The sequence below is a fragment of the Colobus angolensis genome, unplaced genomic scaffold (assembly GCF_000951035.1).
Source record: "Colobus angolensis palliatus isolate OR3802 unplaced genomic scaffold, Cang.pa_1.0 Scaffold5, whole genome shotgun sequence".
NCBI classification, from domain to species: domain Eukaryota; kingdom Metazoa; phylum Chordata; class Mammalia; order Primates; family Cercopithecidae; genus Colobus; species Colobus angolensis.
Genome location: NW_012118487.1, coordinates 22,906,405 through 22,912,690, shown reverse-complemented (window position 1 = coordinate 22,912,690; position 6,286 = coordinate 22,906,405).

Genomic DNA, 6,286 nt, shown 5'->3' with positions numbered 1-6,286 from the left:
GGAAGGAGGGAAGGAGGGAAGGAGGGAAGGAGGGAAGGAGGGAAGGAGGGAAGGAGGGAAGGAGGGAAAGAGAAAAGGAAGGATCTACTGTTTAAAATTTCCAGATCTAAAAAAAGACTCAAATGATCTTGGTTGGGGGTAGTAATGCCAAACTATTAAGGTAAGTAACTGTCATACATCACATATTTGACTATTCTTTTGGTTCAGGCAACTTTAATGGAAGATAATACAGGCAGTTTTGCCAAAATGACAAAATAATACAATGGTCCCTTGGTATCCATGGGGAATTGGTTCCAGTACCCCCATGGATATCAAAATCTGTGGATCCTCAAGTTTCTTATATAAAATGAGGTAGTAAGCTGGGCATGGCAGGCCAGGCCCATAGTTCCAGATGTTTGGAAGGCTGAGGAGAGAGGATTGCTGAGCCCAAGAGTTCAAGTCCAACCTAGGCAATATAGAAAAATTGATGTAGTATTTGTATATAACCTGCGCACACCCCCCTGTATGCTTTACATCATCTCCAGATTACTTATAATACCTAATACAATGTAAAGTCTATGTAAATTATTGTCATATTGTATTATTAGTATCTTTTATTGTTATTTTGTAATTTTTTTCCATATATTTCCATTGGTTGAACTGGGATGTGAAACCCAGGGATTCTAAGGGCCAACTGTAATTGAATTAAAACCCTTCTTCCTGTTTAAGACTTCGAAGAAAATAAAAATAATGTGTAAGAGCTGGCCTTTTCAATACCCCTCTGTGAGTTTATTATCTTGAAAACCTGGATATAGTTTTTAACTCAAAATAATAATTGATGCCTTCAGACCAAGGTGTTTTAATTTCCCAGAGTTTACAAAATCTCCAAAATAGATACTATTAATCTAATTTGTAAAGCACATAGATTGAAGCTTATATATCTGCATAAATTAAACCTACCAGTCATTAATCTAGAGGTGAACTTTGCCAGTTGGTGGTTGTTTTCTGGTTCTCTGGACACAAAGGGAGCAAACAAGACATTTGAATGGCTCCCTCTGTGTGGCATTTTGTGACCCACCAGCCAGGTCTTCCCTACGAGTCAGCCCTGGGCTGCATTTTCTGTTCTGTGTGGACAGTGACAGTGTCCTCTTGGAATTTAACTCTTACCTTTGTCTGGAGGCTGTGCAAATTAGATTATTTTATAAAATAAGAAAAATAACTTCCCAACCACATTACAATATAAACACCCCGAACTTAATGTAGTTGAGCCATAAAAATGGTTTGTAGCATGGGTAGTCGAAATATAGAAGCATATACAAGTCAGATTGAAGTTATTCCAGAAAACATCATTTTCTAGTACAGTAAAGACTCCCAAACATTAGCTGTTTTTGCAGAAACGTTAAATTATCTTCCATTTGTTCTTTGTCCTTCAATATTTCTTTGCCTTATGACTACTAAAAGTTCATTAGTTCCTTCATATGCATCTATAACTTCTTTATATTCTGTTATTTGGAGTTAGGCTTTTTGAACTTACAAAGGTTTAGTAATTATGAGCAAAGGATAAAGTATTATCATTCAATATTATAGCAAAAGTAGGAGGGTTTCCTGAGTGACAGCTAAGTCTTCAAACACATTTCTTCACACCCAGATGCATTTTGAAATCCTTCAGCTCATGCAGAGACTATCTTCACATTCATTCAGTTATTTATCAAGTATTTCTTGACTGCTTGCTATGTATCAGGCTGTATTCTAGAGTCTATGGATAGGGTGATGAGCACAAGAGACAACATCTCCACTGTTGTTTTTGTTTGTTTTGTTTTGTTTTCTTGTTTGAGAAAGAGTCTTGCTGCAACACCCAGGCTGGAGTGCAATGGTGCTATCTTGGCTCACTACAACCTCTGCCTCCCAGGTTCAAGCAATTCTCCTGCCTCAGCCTCCCAAGCAGCTGGGGTTATAGGCGCCTGCCACCACATGTGGCTCATTTTTGTATTTTTAGTAGAGACCAGGTTTCACCATGTTGGCCAGGCTGGTGTCGAACTCCTGACCTTAGATGATCTGCCCGCCAAGGCCTCCCAAAGTGCTGGGATTAGAGGTGTGAGCCACCACACCCAGCCAACATCTCCACTTTCACAGTTTATGTTCTAATAGAGAGAGACCACCAACATTAAATAAATACATACAAAGAATTGTAGCCTGCATTAAATGTTCCCAAGACAAGAAAACAGTAATATCAGCTGGGCACGGTGGCTCATGCCTGTAATCCCAGTACTTTGGGAGGCTGAGGCGGGAGGATCACCAGAGATCGGGAGTTCGAGACCAGCCTGACCAACATGGAGAAACCCCGTATCTACTAAAAATACAAAATTAGCCAGGCGTGGTGGCACATGCCTGTAGTCCCAGCTACTTGGGAGGCTGAGGCAGGAAAATTGCTTGAACCTGGGAGACAGAGGTTGCGGTGAGCCAAGATCACACCATTGTACTCCAGCCTGGGCAAGAAGAGTGAAACACCATCTCAAAATAATGATAGTAATAATAAAAAGAAAACAATAATATGTGAGAATGTAACAAGAAAGAGTGGCTGAGACCAGAAGGAAAATCTATCCATGTAAAGATTTGGGGAACAGAATTTCATGAAGGGGGAGGAACAGGTGCAAATACCCTATGTGTGGGTTTCACAAGACTGGAACATAGCAAAAGAAGAGGAGGAGTAGGAGGTTACAACAGACAGATAGGCAAAAGACAGACTACAAAGAACTCGGAAGAATTTGTGCCATATTTGACTTTGAGTGGGAAATCTGTTCAAAATACCTCCCATCATTTAAGACTTTGCTTCTGGGACGCAATAGAATCTTTTCTCTAGAAGAGAGTCTTTTCTATAAGCTTATTCCTGCTGCTCACTCAGCCACACTTATCCCACAACAAGCCTCAGCCATATAGAGTTTTAGTCTGTGTTTCGAATAATTTGAATCATCTAAAATTATTTCAAAACTAATAACAGTGTTTTAGAAATAAACAAACAGAAAGTTTAGTATAACAAATCCCAAGTTTCAACAATGATACACGAATTTTTTTTTTTTTTTTTTTTTGAGACAAAGTCTCGCTCTGTTGCCCAGGCTGGAGTGCAGTGGCACGATCTCGGCTCACTGCAACCTCTGCCGCCCAGGTTCAGGTGAACCTCCTGCCTCAGCTCCCAAGTAGCTGGGATTACAGGTGCCACCACCACACCCAGCTAATTTTTGTATTGTTGATAGAAACAGGGTTTCATCATATTGATCAAGCTGGTCTCGAACTCCTGACCTCAGGTGATCCGCCCACCTCGGCCTCTTGAAGTGCTGGGATTACAGGCATGAACCACTGCACCCAGTATCCACTACTTATTTTAAATCACAAAAGCAATATATGCTGTCTGCAGGTAACACAAAAATCTCAAAGAAGAAACAGCACTTAGAATTCAACTCATAGAGATAACCACTGATAAATACAATAAAATAGTACGTCTCCTTCCAATTTTTAAGAGTGTATAGAGCTAGGTAAGGTGAGAGCTAGGTAAGGTGACTCTGTCTCGAAACAACAACAAAAAAAGAATATATATAAATACATAGAGAAAGAGTTTTTGTTTGTTTGTTTCTTGTTTTTGTTACCAAATTGAGTTCATGCTGTATGAGCCGTTTTTTCACCTTGCTTAAGCAATCTTTAAGCCATTTTTTCTTCTTTACCCTTCCACCTCCTGAGGAATTCCCCGTTTTATCTGAACTCATGACACATTTATTTTAATATTTTGATATTTCTAATGTTTATTCATTGTTTGTACATGTCTAGCATAGCAGAAGTGTGCTGAGAATAACGTTCCTATGGTAAACCACCTGCATAGTTGGGAACTGCAAGTTAGTACAGTGGATAGCAATGTGGAATCCAGGTTCTAATTCTGACTCTGACTCATCCCTCTGAGGACAGCCAAGTTATTAACCTTTCTGTGGTTCAATTGCACTGTTCCTCCAGTAAAATGGAGCAACAATAGTTTCTCCCTCCTAATGTGGTGGATATTGTAGAAGAATGTATGCCTTCAAGGTGTTCTCACATACCATGGACTTGGTAAATGGTTGCCATGTTTTAAACTAAAATGTTTGTTACCAATGAAGTGTATTTTCCCTCCAAATAATATCTAGGACATTGCTTTAACTGCCCAAAAAGCTGTGGCATCTTTGGTAAGTCATTGTCTTATAATTGTATAATTCAGAAAGAACATTTGCTTGTTAAGCCCTTGGTTGCTGTCAGTCCATAATGTTATGTTGGCATTTGTATTTATCAATCAATATATCCCATGGAATATCCCACTTGAAGAGCAGCATTTAGTAATAGTATATTGATATTGAAAACATTAGGTCTTAATCTGTGTTCAAGAAGGACTACTTAGTATTTGATCTATTCGCACTCCCAGAAGGGAGATGGAAAAATCATTGCTATGGAGATAAAAAAGTTATCACCTTTCATGAATCAACAGTTGTGGGCATTTGAGAGTAGGAAGAATCTTGCTACCACCCACCTATATGAGAACTTGGGAAACAGTCATCTGGGCCGCACCTAGCAATCATCTGAGCTTCACTCCTAACCTGAGACAATGCCCTGTTCTTGGCACATTACTAATTATATTAGCACAAGTCCACTTAAATATATTTGGGGAGGCCAGGCACACTGACTCATGCCTGTAATCCCAGCACTTTGGGAGGCCAAGGTGGGCAGATCACCTGAGGTCAGACGTTCAAGACCAGCCTGACCAACATGGAGAAACCCCGTCTCTACTAAAAGTAAAAAAATTAGCCGGGCGTGGTGGCACATGCCTGTAATCCCAGGTACTCAGGAGGCTGAGGCAGGAGAATCACGTGAACCTGGGAGGCAGAGGTTGTGGTGAGCTGAGATCTCCCCATTGCACTCCAATGTGGGCAACTACAGCAAAACTCCATCTCAAAAAAAAACAAACTATATATATATATGTAGTTTTATATATATATAGTTTTATATCTTGTATATATATTTATATATATATAAAATCTGGGGAAGGAATGCAGAATAGTGATTTTTGCAAACTGTATTAGTAGTGGAAGTAGTCAGACAACAGTTATTTCTAAACTGCTTAGTAGTTTTTTCCCTTCTTATTTGGCTCTGCAGGGGTAGACAGTAGTACTTGCGCAAACTGGTTATCCTTGAGCTACTCTTTAAAACAGATAGGTAAACTAGGCCGGGAGAGGTGGCTCACACATGTAATCCTAGCACTTTGGGAGGCTGAGGCAGGCAATCACTTCAGGTCAGAAGTTCAAGACCAGCCTAGCCAACATGGTGAAACCTCGTCTCTACTAAAAATACAAAAGAAATTAGCCAAGCATGGTAGCGGGCACTGGTAATACCAGCTACTCAGGAGGCTGAGGCAGGAGAATTGCTGGAACCCAGGAGGTGGAGGTTGCAGTGAATTGAGACTGTGCCACTGCACTCCAGCCTGGGCAACAGAGTGAGACTCCGTCTCAAAAAAAAAAAAAAAGTAAACTAAATTTATCAATAGAAATATTTACAGAAATTTTAAAATCATCAGTATGAAAGTATTATCTCTGTTCATTGGCTAAATGTTGACTAAATCTGAAACTGAAATTCTGATAGACTGACAGAAATTAAATTTGCTTTTAAATAATATATTAATTTAAATGTAATTAGAGTTATAATTGCAATAAAACATTTGAGTATTCATGATACAAATAAGACCATGTTTGAGCTTTGTAAAAATCATAAATAAAAATATTTAATTTAGACTTTTGTAATTTCGAGTGGTTAAAAGGTTTTATAATCAATCTCAATGTGTATAACATTCTATGTAGAATAGCAAGAGATCAGTTTTCTAAACTACTTAGTAATGAGATGCAAGTATTAGAAGAATGTTTATCTAGAAACCTGTCAGGTCCCTATCAATCTTCAGAGTTCGAAATTTTACAATTCTCTAACAGTATTAAGAGTTTTTCATGGCCTTCCTCTGAATATCTTAATATGATTCCACTATCTGTAATATAAAAATACTGTTAGAATATGATCACTAATTAGAAAATTATTCTAGAAAGTAATATATTCAACTTTGAGTTAGTTTAGATAACCTTAGTGATGCAAAATATTTCATTAATATAAAGCAAGAGGCCGAGCGCAGTGGCTCATGCCTGTGATCCCAGCACTTTGGGAGGCTGAGGTGGGTGGATCACGAGGTCAGGAGTTCAAGACCAGCCTGGCCAACATGGTGAAACCCTATCTCTCCTAAAAATACAAAAATTAG